General features: G+C 40.6%; 1 protein-coding gene across 2 annotated transcripts in view; it reads left to right on the top strand.

Moving 5' to 3' along the window:
• The first annotated feature begins 3,707 nt into the window (after nt 1–3,707).
• LOC138302095 (trypsin-like) overlaps nt 3,708–16,925 on the top strand; it is an 89,298-nt gene continuing 76,080 nt past the window's right edge. Inside the window, exon 1 of one of the 2 annotated variants that reach the window (XM_069242480.1) lies at nt 3,708–3,893. The gene's annotated coding sequence lies outside the window, so the exon portion shown is untranslated. The remainder of the gene's footprint in view (nt 3,894–16,925) is intronic. The other variant, XM_069242479.1, reaches the window with a different exon arrangement.

Genomic DNA, 16,925 nt, shown 5'->3' with positions numbered 1-16,925 from the left:
CTTTGTTCTTTGTAGCATCACAGCGTTATTGGCCGGACACGAGTTGGTGTACAGCCCGGGTGGGTGTTTTCAATGTCATTCACAAGTTTCCATTAATTAGTATTAGCGTTGTTTTGTTTTTTCTTTCCTTTCTCTTGTTACACTGTCTATGTGGATGAGTAGACTGTAGGTTGTGGGGGCTTGCACATGTTTGGGGGAGCTAGGGCGATGCCAGAGATGTTTTACTGTCTTCTTCACTGCAAGTTAAATGGCTACATCAGATAGTAGATCTGTGTCACAATACCTATTATTGATCTGGAACGTTAAGGGGCTAGCAGGTTATGTGAAACTTTAACGTATGCACCAATATTTATGTAGGTACAACATTTATGTAACATTTCTCCAAGAGACCCATCTCAGTGCCCTGAACCTCGAGAACATGCAGAGACGATGGTGAGGCACTCTTGTGGGGATCACCTACTTCTGTTATGCTACAGGTGCCTCATATGGGTAGCACTAGGGATACCCCTGGAGGTGCTGTACTCTAAGTTATATCCAGAAGGGAGATATGTGGTTTTGGAGGGAGTCCTAATTGGCTCCCCTGTATCACTAGTCTACTTCCACGCTCCCAACACCAACCAGGCACTTTACATGCTATCCCACACTCCTTCTCTGATACATAATGCACTAGTGTCCTGGTGCTGGGGTGGAGATTTTAACTGTGTCCCAAACCTAGACCGAGACCGCTCACACCTGCCAATGCCTGGTGCTCATTCCACAGCGGTTACTCACCACTTGAATCACTGGGTTTCCTACACACAGGTGTCATATGCTTGGTGCAGCCTACGCTCCCACATCACCATAGTATTCCTATCACTATGAGCTTTATGATTTCCACACTAGGATTGACCTTTTTTACTGCTTTCCAGAGGTGCTAATGAAGGTCACCCCCACTGAATATCTGGGACTCACCTCTTCGGACCACTGCCCTTTACAACTCCAACTTTCATGGGGCCGGTGGTGCTCCTGCATTACCACAAGGAGGCTCATCAGAGAGACCCTGTGCAACAGGCCCTTCCTCACTACCCTGTCAGAACACATACCCACATATTTTAACGAAAATGAAAGCATTTGGATTGGGTCCTTCATGGACACGCCATTAAGACGGTCTATGGTGCCAAGCTGGTCCTGCACAGGTAGCTTCACTCCCTGGAAATGGATATCCTGAGAAGCAAGCGGATGTTACCGGATCACAGGACGGCAGCCGCTACCGTAGTGCGGGGACGGCTTGCTTATAACAAGACCCTAGATCAATTAGGAAAACTGGATTATAATGCTTAACTGACTAGAAAACATGTGGAAGGTGACAAGGCAGGTAGGCTATTTGTCTGGCTCCTCCTTTCTGACTCTCCCCAGATCCCTATCACTGCTTCTACAGTGAGGCGGGCACAATGCATAATACCCAAGAAGCCATCCATGATGCCTTTTGTTCTTACTTCACAAAGCTGTATGCAGCCCCAGCCCGGTAGATGTATCCCTAATTTTGTCATTTCTAAATAACATATGCCTACCACACCTGCAGGTGACACAATGGGCAGATCTTGAAGCTCCCCTATCAGACACCAAAATTTCATATGCAGTAAAACAAATAGCACACAGTAAGACTCCTGGGCCTGATGGTTGGCCGACTGGAAGACAACTCAGGTGGTTAATGGTCATGCAACAGAGGCCTTATGCTAACATCTGGTCATAAAACATCTTAGGCGAGTAATGTGCCTACACAAAGAATTGTGTATAACTTACAAGTTACATATTCAATTCTTAATATAGTGCACCCAGTACTAGTATTTTTTGCTGAGATATTTCTATAACCTATGGGTCACATATTCCTTTCCCGATTCACAGTTCAGTAGAGTTAGCATCTGCTACAAACACATACATGTAATCAATAACAGGGGCATAGCCCAGGCCCTGAGGCGCAGGGGGACTTTCAAGTATTCGGAGGGCCCCCCCACTCTTCAAGGGTCCCTCATTCAGACCAAAGTCAATGAATGTCAGTGAGATATGGGAAACTCAATGAGCCCTCATTCCATTCTGCAGGGAAGCCCCATTACTTTGCATTATGTGCTGAACACCAAGGAGCATTGGAACCTTTCAGGTCTAACCAAACTTCAAGTGTTCTGACTGAGGTTGATAAAATGAGCAACAGTGAGTTAGGTGGCAATTAACAACTAGAATCAAATTCAAAAAATCCCAAAATTATTGTTTTGATTTTTGTGCTGTACAAATGGACATTGTTGGCATAATTATACCTGGACACCAGTAACTGTCCTCCATCAAACAGGGCTCCCCCCAACCAGAGAACCACCATTCTAGCTAAGGCATCTGAGATGGTGTACCGCTAAAATCCCACACCTCTAAAGACACTTCAGTAGCATGCCCACGGGTCGTTGGATCATCGATAGTGTTAAAGCTCAATTTCATGAGGAAATGTGTCCCACAGACAAGATATAAAATGAGGGCATCAAAACAACTTGTGAATAAAGGAATTCATCAATAAGTGAGCTCTATGGTGGAATTAGAAAACGTACAATGATTTATTACAAATGTTTACAAGGTACAAAACAGAAATTGTAAAGTGCTGATGTGTAACGTCAGTGCCATGAAGGCTCTCAGTAATAGGACATTACAGAATAACAGGCAAAATTAAAGATAGATGAAGTCCCAAATGTGCATCAAAACCTGTAAGAAAGTGAACATCCCTAATAGTATAAGGAAGGTCTCCGACTGACTCCTAACTTTGAGCATTTATATAGGAAATCTCCTCATAGTATAAAATGAAGAGTGCAGATTCACCAAGGTGTGAGGAAAGAAATACATTTTCAATAAATCAGCATTCTAGAGTTAAGAGTGAAATGCAGCCTTACCACTGAAACCCTATCCCACTACATGAATATTGATTTAATCCCTCTGAACTATAATCATACATAGGTGTCAGAACAAACTAGTTACAAAAACAACAGTGAACCATTGTAAGTGAATACAATACTATGTGCAGGCCTGAGATCCTTAATGGAATGTTACATATGTGAGTATATGCTAGAGCATCTTCTTAGAGAACAAGATTATTTCTTAGAGAAATAAGCCTGACTTGGTTTACAAAGTGGAGTAGAAATTATTAACAGTGAATGTGTCATCCATTTTAGACAAGATGTTGTGGAGGCCAAGCTGAGGCATAGTTAAGATAAGAGGCCTCGTTAGCAATAGCACAAGCCAGGCAAAAGCACTGTAACAGGTCATATCAAATTTGTTTTAAAAGCAATAGTATCATGAATGTGTGAATGTATTAGAAGAGGAAGTTTCTGCTTTCAAAAAAAGACACCGCGCTGAAATGTCTACACTATGGATTAAGTCCCTGAGCAGTCCTCTTGTAACTGTGATTCCCCAGGGGTCCGGTTCTCTGGCCACGTCGACCTGTCAGGGGTGTAGCATTCCTCCCTGCCGTGCAGGAGCTCCCCAACCCTTCAAGGGGCTCCGATGCAGCCCAACACCAACGAATATCTAAGACATGCGGGATTCGCGCCCCTCATAAATGCCTGCAGCAGTGCCATCATCTCGTGTTGCGCCACTCCCGACCTGTGATTTCTTCTGTGGACTCCACCCATGCCCTCAACTGACGACAAGCGACACAAAAGGCAGAAATGCCCTTTTCTCGAGGGAACCTCTTCTCAATGGAGGAAGTTCGTCGTTATTAGGTCACTGATTGTGCAGTAGGAGGGCGAGGGCTTTTGTGTGTAGGACACAGTGGAGCTGTCTACCCATGTCAGCAGGGCCTGTGCTTTGCCGCACTGTCCCACTGAGACATTTTCACCACCCAAAACCCACGCTCCCATTCCACGACCGATCCTTCAGTGGTGAGTACTCACTTCTCTTCCCTCTCGGAAACATCTACGTTTATTGTTGTTTCTTTGGCGGGGTTTTCGAGTACCACGATCTAGTTGGGATGAGATCGCCTCTTAGCGCTACAACGTGATTGACAGTTTCAGCGTTTTTTTTCTGTTAGAAAGAGCAAGCAGTGTTGTGAGGTTAGTTGGGGCAATATGAGGAAGACGAGAGCATAGCGGAGTCGGCTGAATCTCAAATGAACTGACACAAAATCTATTTTCTGTATTCAACACTCTTTTATGGCACGTCGACGTTCGAAGGGGTGTCTGACATCAGTTGTATTAACTAGTCCTCAATTGTTCACTAGGGGACTCCACAATTGTAACAGATTCGACACTTTAGTTGACAAGGGCAGAGAGCAAACTATTTTTTTCGGGATCGCACCGTTTGATAAAATGGGGACTCTGGGATTGAAGGTATGTCTCCTGATTGAGAAGTGCGCAAATGTGATCCTAAACTACGCCTCCTCTTAAGTAACAATAAGTAAATTATCCAAAATCACTATTGCCAACCAAGCGCCTTTATCATTCAGCCCATCAGGTTGAAAGCTTTTGGATATTCAAAGTATTACACCTGGAAAAAGCCACCCTGCTATTTTCATGTGTAGGCACCCACTTCTAATATTTAAAGTCTATAAAGCAGATTTCAGTTTCACAATATTCAAAAATATATCCAGACCTCAGCAGGAAACAATCCAACACGATTTTTTGTGTTTACTTTGTCTTCAACTAAGTTTAGTAGCTGAAACACAGATGTGCGAAAGAGACCACTTAATATTTTTAAACCTGGGTTTTAATTTGCTCGCCTTTAGGTAAACAAAACACTTTTTTTCCTTCTGGATAGGTTTCCATATCTCAAATTCAATTTATTCGGAATTATCAACATCTAAGTTCTTGAAAATCACAGTAAACTTAATTTTAAGAAAAGTGAAATCATTAAAATAGAATCTGAAATCCCTAATCTAAATTATTGAGATTTCCATTTCAAATGCTTGTTATACACCATACTAGAAAAACTAAGCATCATTATGTACCAACATACTACTTAGAACATCCTTAGCAGTTGAACCCAATCTCAGGCCAGCATCTCTGGCTGCAGCAGTGGTAGAAAGCGATCCTAAGCAATTGCCAGATTGGAGCCAGGCCCGGTAGGAATGTCATCAGTATCAGTGGTCTTAGTTCCAGCATGGAATGTGAACAAGACATCTACATAGTTCTTCTTTTGCTGAAAAAAAAATCATGGGATTTCCTTCTAGTCCAGAATTTGTGAGGAGCAAATAGTGGTTTTCACAGGAAGAGCTTGAAAATGTTGAACCTCCAGGTGAAAGCTCCACATGTTAAACCAGCAGATTTTCTTAACATCATGTACCTATGGCGAAGTTTAGTCAACGAGATTCGGGGGTGGGGGGGGGGGAGAATCTCGAATTTCCCTACTAAAAAAGTAGTGGGCCACAGGGGGTATATGTGAGGAGACTAATGCTCATGATGGACTGTTCCAAGGAGGAGCAGGGTCAGTTCTATTTTACATTAGATGTTCCTCTAGGGCTGATTTACAGTTTGGCAGAGAGGTACCCTCTCTGCCAAACTCAAAGTCCACACCCCCGATTGTGACTCAGAGGGACAGCAAGTGTTACATTGTCAGAGTAAAATTTGCTTTGTCAGTGTAAAACATCCTTTGACAACCTGAAAGAGTAAGTGCCAACGGAAGAAAGCCATCCAACTGTCCACCCTATTTAGAGTGAAAGGTCAGATGACTTTTTTTTATTGGCTGTCACTGCCTGGCATATCCTGGTGGTGAGGGAGAGTAAAAGAAATATGATCCCCAAACCATGTGAGAAAAATAGTGTGGGTCATTAGTTTTATTTTTCCAAGCTAATTTCTGCTTTGATAGTTTGTTTTTGAAAAATAAAAACAAAACAGCGGCGGCTCCAAATGATACATTGAGAGCTTGCCAGTGGTTGAACTATTTGCAAGCATTCGTCCCATCACCTTTTAGGTGTTTGATAACCTGTTGTGTGTCTGGAAACCAGAGACTGGTGTAGCATCCCAAGCCTACCACTGCCAATGTTTGTGAATTCTAAGAGTAAAACATTAGCATCCATCCGAGAAGTACTTCTGCTGGTGCAAACTTGCTACTTTTTTTGTATACCGGACACTGAGGATCATATTTACAAAGAAGTGGTGCAGCGTAGCACAGCAAGCAATGTTGCTGCCTTGCACTACGTTGCATTACTTGAAGGGAGTAGAACTGCACCATCGCTTCAAATAAATGGCACAGTGCTGCTCTCACCATGCACTGCAGCACTTTATGCTGCCTAGCACCAACATAGACACCCTTGCACTGTAGTGCAAGGAAGGCTGTGTTATGGTCAGGATAGTTTTTGTGCAGGAAGAAATGTACCTCCCCGTTAAAAAAAACTATATTTTGAGTTTTTTTTCATCTTTGTATGTGTGCTTGGAATGTAGCACGCATACAAGGAGGAAATAGCAAGGAGAAATAAAGATATTTCTACTCATTACGCCAGCCTCAGGCAGGCTCACCATTCTGGTGCAAGCACATGTCTACAATGCTTTGTAAATATGGGTTTGCATCAAAAACCATGAGAGGATGCATGGAAACACCCAGGCATCACCTATGGAACACCTACCTGATGCAAAGGAATGCAAATCAGCACAATGCACTGCGCTGCACTACTATTTCTTACAAAGCCACGTGAATCAGTATTAGTGTGGCGTTATAAATACAGAAAATAATTTAGCATTGGTGCTGCCCAGAAAAGTGAGACAATTTAGATGCAAAATCTTTGTAAATCGTAGCCTAAATATGTCTAAGTACATGAGCCAAAAAAATGATCAAGTTGAATCTTTTTTAGTGAAATCAGGATGTCAAGAAAAACTGACACAGGTGTTACAGACTTGACTAGGCCACCAGATCCAACTACCAAGCCAATAATACATATATTTTGGGGGTGTCACACACCAAACACCCTCCCTTAATCTACACCCCTGTATAGCACTCACACATGGCCATTCCTATTAATCCCGCACTTCAGCACTTTCTGATGAAAATCTAACTCCCTAGCTTACTGGCCTTCCCTTTCATCCAGCCCCAGAGCACTCTTTGCTACGGCTGAATGCACTCCCCTAGGGAGCCACTTAGATCGCACTGTACTTGAATGACTGGCTATCTGTGCCGCTTCTTTTTCATATGTAAAGGGAGATTTCAAACAAATCTGTATACTATCTCTATCCCATGTAATTATTTTATTCTTGGCAGTGCTTCGCCATGACAGAAGCACCAGGGGAAACAGCTGTTCTTTTAGTCTCAGCTGCCTCTGATTTATCGGAGCTCTGGATCGGAGGACAACAAATCATCAGGCCCAATAAATTCCCCTTTCTCCCTTTGTTATGCCGCGGTTCCCAGCTTCACAGTTTTTTGGTGGAATGGGACAACCTGAATGAATCATAATTTCCCGAGATCTAGAAAGAAAATGTTATTTTTACCAACCTGATTTGACAGGGAACACCAGAGCTCTCTTAGGCCAACATTTATACTTTTTTAGCGCCGCATTTGCGCCGCTTTTTGACGCAAAAGCGGCCCAAACTTACAAAATACAGTGGTATTTTGTAAGTTTGGGCCGCTTTTGCGTCAAAAATGACTCAAATGCGGTGCTAAAAAGTATAAATATGGACCTCTCGTTCCATATTTATACTTTTTTAGCGCCGCATTTGCGCCGCTTTTTGACGCAAAAACGGCGCAAACTTACAAAATACAATTGTATTTTGCAAGTTTGCGCCACTTTTGCGTAAAAAAATGACGTTAATGCGGCGCTAAAAACGTATAAATATGGGATAGTATATACCAGCTGTTTATTCACTTTGTGGTGATACGCGCACGGGAACATTGTCACTCTTTTCACGGGAGGTGAAAGAATACCTTGTGGGTGACCTTAAAAAATTTTGGAAAATGTTTGTTGCTCCATTTAGTAATAAATGTAGTATGCCTAAGGGAAGTAGAGTGACAGAAAAAGGAGCTCAGTGTATGTGACGATAATAGCCCATGGATGTTTCTCTGACCCTAACGGATCTTACAAATCTGTTTTGTTGAAGGTCTAAATAAACATGATATTGTTTACTGGATATGTTTTTTAATGGCCGTTTTATGTCCGGGTTTCAAACAGACCTTTCCTGACAATACACAGGTCTGCTGCTGAAATGCCTGGTGCCACGTAAGCGCAGTGCAGCCACAGGAGAGAGGATGTGGCGGAACAGCCAGAGCTGCCGACCTTGGAGCTGGGGAACCAGGTTCGAGTGTCGGAGTTGGTTCACAAGCACGCTTGATATGTGTGGTAAAACAAAAAGTTTAAATCAAAGGGAGAAAGAACCCAAGCATTTGCAACACAACGGTTCTCGCATTTCTCCGAGTTAGAGCTTTTAGCAGTTGTAAACTCCCAACCGGTCTTTTCTAGCCTCATTAAATGGAAAAAAAACAAGCGTGAGAAAAAGAAGTCCACAAACCGGACGTAAAATAGCGAGCCTCGTATGTTTTCAGTACTTGTCCTGAGCTCAAGGAGGGCTAACCACCAGAAAAGGCATGACCTATGCATGCCTTCCACTAATTGTATTGTATTGTATTGTAATCGTATTTATATAGCGCTTACTACCCCTGACGAGGCGTCGAAGCGCTTTTCGATGAGTAGCACGCTACTCCGGAACCCAACAAGAATTAGTGATGGATTAGTATCATTTAATAATGAGTACAGTTTTAGTATTATTATGAGTTAATTTGAGCCGCGGATATGAGAGTTTGTTAGTTAGATTGACTGGAGTAATGGGGGGGTGGAGGAGGAAAGAAATCCAGAAGTGTTAATTGGGAGTATATCCTTCATTTACTCAATCCAAAGGCTTGGGATGAATAAAGGGGGGTGAAGGGGGGAAGAGTATGTGGAAGGGTTAGGGAGAGCATAGTAGCAGGGTGAGATGAATGCAGGAGAATTTAGTAGGGTTGTGTGGGAGGTCACAGAGGTAGAGTGAGGTTTGGTGAGTTAGATGTGGAGGGAAGAGCTTAGGCAGAGATATTTAGGAGATGAAAGTGGTCGAAGGGATTTGGGATGAGTCAAAGTGAGAATGGAGGATAGTTTGATAGAGACATGACATAAGAGTGATGAAAAATGAGAGCAGAAATTCATAGATATCTAGTATAACAACTTAAAAACCAGGAGCCATGCAATGATCCACAAACATGCCAAGCACAGAAACAACATATACACATACACATATATATATATATATATATATATATATATATATATATATATATATATATATATATATATATTTATACACACACACATGAATACACACACATATGCACATACAATACATAATTAGAATCATGGGTAAAAAATACTTAGACAGGATTAAAAGAGTGTGTGTGTATTTTATTGTTATGACAGTAGCAATACATATTTTCCAAAGAAACTATAAATAAATAGAAATATACATATAATCTGAAAAAATATTTATCCACATAGGCATATGCAGTTCATAGTTATTTGAAAAAGGTGGTTATGAAGGAAAGAGCCAACTCTTGAGTAGTTTTCTGAAAACAAGAAAGTTATCTGTGGCTCTTATAGTTGGGGGTAATGAATTCCATAGTTTGGCTGCTTGGACGGAGAAGGATGTACCACCTACAGTCTTTTTCTTGTATGGTGGTGTTCTAAGGCGGGGTGCCAGTCTTGAGCGGAGGGTTCTTTGTTGGATGTATTTGGTAATTTTCTTTCCGATAAAAAGCGGTCCTGTTCCATGTATAGCTTTGTGGGTGATACAAAGCAGTTTGAAAGTGCATCTTCTGGCAACGGGTAACCAGTGTAGTGCTCTCAAGGCAGGGGAGATGTGGGCTTGCGGCTTTATATGTAGTAGTAGCCTGGCTGCGGAATTCTGGATACGTTGTAGTTTTTTCATAACAGATAGAGATGATCCATGGTAGAGGCTATTGGCATAATCCAGTTTGGATAATACAAGTGAGATAGTAGCTTGCACCTTGTGTGGAAATCCGAGGTGGGGGAAGATGCGTTGTTAAGTCTTTAAGGTGATGAAGCTTGTGCATGCTAATTTGTCTACTTGGGCATTCATAGTTAGCTTGGAATCCATGGTGATTCCTAGGTTTTTCACTTCCTTGGATAATTGAGGAGGTGGTCCGAGATCTTCAGGCCAGATGCACAGAGGGTCATAATTTTTCCAGTCACCACATATGAGTATTTCTGTTTTGGAGGTATTTAGTTTGAGATGGCTCCAGGTCATCCACTGATCAACGGCTCTGAGGCAACTGAAGATTTGTGAGTTTTCAATGTTTTTGGGGTCTTCTAATTGAAGTAGTATTTGTGTGTCATCTGCATAGTTGTAGCATGTGAGATGGAAATCATTGATCAGTTCTGGTAAAGATATCATGTAGATGTTAAAAAGCAAAGGTGAGATGATTGACCCTTGGGGGACCCCTGTTTTTGTGAGGTAGGGTTCGGACGAGAAGGAGGGCGAGTGGATGATATTCGCTCTTTTTTGGAGATAGGAAGTAATCCAGTCGAGAGCAATCCCTTGTATGCCGGCTTCGTGGAGTCTTTGAGTTAGGGTGTCATGGTCAACCGTATCAAAGGCAGCTGAGAGGTCCAAGAGAAGTAGTGCAGCAACTCCATTTCGGTCGACTGTGTTTTTAAGATCGTCCCAGATTGCCATGAGTGCCGATTCAGTGCTTCTTCCTGGGCGGAATCCAGTTTGGAAGTCTGAAAGTATAGAATTGTCTTTAATGAATTGTGACATCTGGGCGAATGCTGCTCTTTCTATCAATTTGCCCAGGAAAGGTCCATTTGTGATAGGTCTGTAGTTGTTGGGGTCTTGAAGGTCTAGGTTTGTTTTCTTTAATAATGGTCGTATGTATGCCTTTTTCAGGTCTGTAGGAAAAGTTCCTGAAGTTAAAGAGTTGTTGATGATTCTTCTTACAGGTGTGGCAGCAGAAGTAGATAGCAGGATGTTCTTGAAGATTTGTGGTGGGCAAGGGTCAGAAGGGCAACCAGAAGGTCTGCTTGCTTTGACCAAATCCATAAATTCATCCTGGGATATTTGTTTGAAAGACTGTAGAGGTTGGGATGGTTTATTCTTAAAGGGTATTTTAGTAAAGGGGTTGGTGCTGATGGTTTTCTTCTGTTTTAAATAGGAGTCCAATGTGTCTGCCTTGGTTGTGTAGTGTGTTGCCAATTTGTTTGTGAAATCTTGAGTGGTGGGATGACTTCCTTCCATGCATGTGGGTTTTCGAAATTCATTGAGAATTTTATAAAATTCCTTGGTTGTAGATTGAGCATTTAGAATTCGGTCCGAGTAGTATCTTTTTTTAGCTTTTTTGATTGATGATTTGTATATCCTATTAAGTTTGTGAACTAATGAAAGTAAGCAGATTTTAAAAGGCAAGCCCACGAACCAATGAAAGACACTGACGTGACATGGACGGGGCTCCGAGCCCTTTTCTACTACTACAGCGCGTGCTACGCAGGCTCGACCCTAAAAACATGCAGACAACAAGCACGCTTCAAATGCGTGCTGGCGGGAGAGATTAGATAACAGCGCAAACAAAGGAGTTCCACACCAATGCGGATAAAAACGGACCTTAAGCCACGGGACACTGATAATAGCAAATAGATGAGGGGCAAGCATTGACAAATGCAGGAAATAGTGCTACAGCCAATCAAAAGAGAGGAAAAATAAGTGGCAAGTTCAAGGAAAGGAAAGTTGTGGAATGTAAGTCCCATCTAAGATTTATATTATATTAAGATTTATATTAAATACATTAGATTCCACAAGTCCAGCGTAAGCGCTGTGCAGGCAAAATCTAAAAAATGAAATAAGAGGACAAAGAACTTGTAAAAAATGGTAAAGTCACAGGGAAAAAGCACAGATAAAGAGATGGTCACGATTACTTAGTAAAAGTGGACATATATACAGAACAGTTAGGCAATAGTAAATGTGCAAGTTAAAATGGCAAATGTAAGTGGGGAAAAAGTCGCAAGGAGATTGTAGACAAACAGCAGGAGAGGAAATTGTATATATCCTTATATTTTGTTTACGTTTAAGTTAGGTGTCATATACTGCATCTTGTAATGTGGCAAGATGTCCTTCGGGTGGGATAAAGATGGTTGCAAGTAAATAACAAAAAAAGTTCTTTATATGTCTTTATTTATATTTTTAAAATATGGTGTGACATGGTGTACTTTGCGACTGGAATTTTTACAGGATAGGAACTGCTTCCTTGCGCTTGGTAAAGGTGTTTAGGAACTCCTCTTCTTGTGACCAGAGCTGATGATTCGGTTCTCTTAGTTGCTAGGTAAGCTGACCATCATGTCCTGGTTACAGTCTGGTGGCCTGGTAGAGTTTAACTGATTGAGACTATAGCTCAATGGACAGTAACTCTTTTAACTCTTGTATACAATTCACTTGCCAAAGGAATGGGGGTTGGATATTGGCCACTAGGTAATGTCTGCGATCTTTGGTGCCTAAAGTAGTTTCATAAGACTGTTAGATGTCCTGTGGTTGCAAAGTGGCGTTTGGGGTCTATTTTTAGATGAGTGAAATTTTCACGACTAGGACTATTGATGGGCCAAGATAGAAGTTTGTTTAGTTTTTTCTGAGCGTTGTGTATTCCGCCCACAGAACTCTTTATTTGTCTTATCAATGTGGGGACAGGATATGTTTTTCAAATTTGGGGAAGTTAAGGTGAGCAGTTACATTAGATGTAATGTTGGATTTCTCATGTGGTTCACGAGAATTGGTTCAAATGTTGACAGGATTTGAGCGCTGTTGATCAAAGTGAGTTCTTGGAAAGGGGTGGTTATCTTCTTTGAACCAAATAGCAGGCTCCTTTTGCTTCTTTATTTATTTAGTGCGTTACACGTACTCCTCGTGTCAGTTAGAGGGGGAGCAACAGAGTGTATTATCAATTAAAGAAAATCCTAATTGAAGGTTTTTTGAATTGTAATATTGTAGTTTGTAATGATTCTTGGACCAATGGATGCTTATAGTAATTCTACAATTCCTAAGAAAATAAAATAGAAAAAGAGGGGGTCTGCCCATCTCACCCCTCGTAACACGGACAGTGCATCTAAAGCACAAATACTGTGGTGACCATAGGGTCAAATTAGAGTGCAAAATAAGGGATCAAAGAGGAGACTAGCAGTTTTCACCAGTTAATGAAAATTCAATAAAAAATAATGTTAAGATCATATGCCTGTCTCTACAAACCTTTACACTCTGTATTGTTGTTTTCAAGTCTCAGATACTTACACAACAAAGTAAAAATACATATACCTACAAGTATACACACAAGAGTATGTACAACAACATTATACAATTCAAACATACATCATATTCCCTGATGAAATGTATAGTTATGTCATGCCTCTTTACATTAAGGATCCTTCAGTTACTCCTAAATTCCTTATTATTCAGAAAGTGGTGGTTACATTAAAAGTCCACCCAGAGGAGTCCTAGGGCACCAGCACCTTGCCAGGACTCCTTATGATTGTTCTAGTAATCTCATATTATGTTTTTTGGGGCTCCTTCTAAGCAAAAACTCAACATGTGTTGGCCTTAATACATTTAAGGCCTCCTCAGGACTCAGAATACAAATAGGAACTAAACAAAATTAAGGGCCTTATTTATAGTTTGGCGGAGGGTGTTACTCAGTCCCACACATGACAGATATCCCATCTGCCGTATTACGACCCCATAATAATCTATGGAGATCATAACATTTGTGACACAATAACCCGTCCTTTAAACTCTAAATCAGGCCCTTAATTATCTACCACACACATCCAAGGTATCAGTTCTAATTCCAGAAATCCAAATGGAGAGTCTCCACAAGTGTAGTAATCCCTATATCTTTAATCATGCTCCTCATGCTCATAAAAACTGATTCAAGAAGGGAGCGTGGCACATCTACAACGGAAGCCGAAAGTTGCATTGTGATATTCGGTATGGAATTTGAAGGTGGTGATTAAATTGTAAATAAAAGCTATGATTACAACGTTTGAATTTTTAAAGTTTGTGTAGTTTAAGTTTGATTGTCTAGGGAACAAAAAGTTTTCCTAACTATAACTAATCTTTAACCTTTTTTTATTACATTTTAATGTTTTTTCAATGTTTAAATAATGCGTTTGAAATGGTAGAGTCCATTGTCGTTAAGTGGAATGTTGTTATTTGGAGTGTTGTACAGTACGGTGGAGGAGAGTGTGGTAATGTCTACTATAATACAGAGGAGTGTTGTAGAGTAAAATAGAGTTGAGTAGAGTGGAGTGGCATATCTTAAGGTGTAGCAAAGTGTTATATAGTGTAGGGGCTTGGTGCCTCATATAATGGAGTCAAGAATTGCAAGACTGGAGCAGCAAGTTGTACAGTGGACTGGTGTGTCATACAGTAGAGTAGGGTGTCATAGGCTGTCTTAAAGTGGAGTTGAGTGTTTTAGAGTGGAGTAGGGTGAAGTAGAGTGTCAAAGAGTGGAGTATCATCGAGGGGAGTGTCATCCAGTATGGTGAAGGAGAGTGTTTCAGAGTGGAGTGCTGTGTCATATAGTGGATGTCGTAATATAGGGAGGGGTGGAGTTGTGTGTCATTGAGTGTCATACAGTGTAGCACAGTGGCATAGTGTGGATGGGCATAGAGTTTCATAGAGTAGCATAGAGTGTAGGACAGTGTTGTAGAGTGGAGTTGCATACAGTGGACAGTGGTGGCCTTTCGTTGCTTTGTATATCTGACTTAAGTATTGTGTTTCCGATATGAAATCATGTGTGATGCAAGGGTACCACAATACAATAATAAAAGCTAGGTATTAGTTATATTTTGGGCCATGGTATAATGTGGTACTTTTGCAGTATACTGTGGCACATGGAGATAGCAAATTAGTATATAATTTAGTAATGGCTGTTTTTAGAGACAGCCATATTGTTTTACTACACTTTGTCTGCATTCTGGATCAAGGCCTTTAATATAGGTAAGAAGTAGGCTTTATTGTTGTTCCCTATTTTTTAACATTATTCTAAATAGGTTTAAAGAGCACTGCTTTAGTACCTAGTAAATACGTTATGTTTTAGTTATTTTTTTCATTTATTAAATATGTTAAAAGTTTAAAGCAACTCTACTACACAATATTTGTGAAATCCAGTATATTACAGAGTTTTTTCAATTTTTTAAGATATATATATTTTTTATGTAGTCCAGTACTTCCTAGGTAGTACAGCAGTGCTCTATAACATATTTTATAATTCATAGAAACTAACAATATTTTCCCCTACTTATTATCCCTTTCTTAAAGTGGAAATATGTAAGGGAAAATATAAATATTGATACTTACCTATACTTACCTACATATAAGGCCCTAAGCCAGAACACTATCCAAACTGGCCTTAAAACATCATGGCTGCCTCAGATTTATGTAACGGCAGTCATCATTCAATCAGATAATGACTTTTCATCGCCATGTACCATGGTAGTTTCACAAAAGTTCTTAACATTTCATGAAAGTACTGTGGTAACAGAGATCACTAAGTTTAAATGCCTTATAGCTTAAAAATTCTCATCCTACTTACCTGTAGTACCCCAAAACTACCATTTGCACACCATCCTGTACAATCTTTGCAAACTTCATGCAAATCAGTTTGGCCGTTTTTGCACAATGTCAAATAGAGTAGTCTATGGAAAATGTATTGGTGGAAAAATGCGTTTGAGACCCCCCCCTTTTACCTTTGCACTCCCTTAACAATTCACCAAAAAATACAGAAAATACTTCATGTCTGGAAATTTGTGTGGTAATTTGTCAAATTAGTGGAGAGTTAATAGGGACCAAATATTTGAATTACTCTTTCTGGAAACCCTAACTGTAACTACAGAGTAGTAATTAGATTTATTATGTTTTCTCTATTCATATATTTTGTATTTGTTATGTATTTGTTTATTGGTTTACATAATCATGTAACCATAAATATGTCTTTAGTTGTTCATGTGGTAATTCTGAAACTTTACATATGCAGTCAAGTTTTTTTGGGCTTCCTTCCTACTTTTTTTAGGATTGTGCTACATGTGAAGCCTAAAGTGAATTAAAGCCTATCATTGTTTTTATTAAAATCGAGATTAATATTTGTTATCCTAGTGGCCAGTTATCATGTCCTCTATCTAGTTGTAGCTTACTGCTAGGTCACTTTTCCATTTTGTTACACAGGAAGCCATAAGGAGATGTTTTTGTTTGGCTTGTAGGACAGAGTTATATTTTGTGAACAAGAGAGTGTCACACACTCACCTAGTTCAAACCACGCCAATATGCTGGATCTCCAATCCTGGCTGGGGTAGCGAAAACAACCTAATTTAACTCACTCCCCATGAGGGGAAGAGGGGATAGGATAAGCAAGAAAAGATTAAATTGCGCCACTGGGTCTGCTCTGCTGCCTTGCAACACTATCTAGTAGGGTCTATACTCCGTCGACCTCCTTAGTGCTGATGCATACGCGGAGCACTAGAATCAACAAGATGCATTGTTTACCTACATTTCTTAGCTTATAATGTTTTAGCAATTGTTTTACAAATAATGTACACTAACAGGCTTCATCATAAATATTGCACGAGAGAGCAGGGATGGGGGTATTTATGCTGGAAGGGAGAGACTGCTGTAGAAAGGCAGGTGTCTCATGTGGAAGAGTAGAAAGGTCTAGGGAAGCCTGAGAAAGAGTACATGTTGCAAAAAACTGCATATGACCCCTTCTAGGTGCCCACTCAAGTAGAAGTTGGAAACAATTAACCATGATTAACGGAACCCAAGAAAACTATGGTAAAAGTCAAAAGGTCAGGGCGGATACTGTTAGTAGCCCAGGAAACATATGGTTCATCTTGCAGGTGCAAGAAAAATCTAGCAACAGTACAGGATGTTCAAGGGTTCAAGAACCTTAGGTAGGAAGACCATGGATTGCAT

The sequence above is a fragment of the Pleurodeles waltl genome, chromosome 6 (genome assembly GCF_031143425.1).
Source record: "Pleurodeles waltl isolate 20211129_DDA chromosome 6, aPleWal1.hap1.20221129, whole genome shotgun sequence".
NCBI lineage: Eukaryota > Metazoa > Chordata > Amphibia > Caudata > Salamandridae > Pleurodeles > Pleurodeles waltl.
Note: the sequence above shows the minus strand (reverse complement) of the source record. Positions and strands in the feature narration are given on the sequence as shown.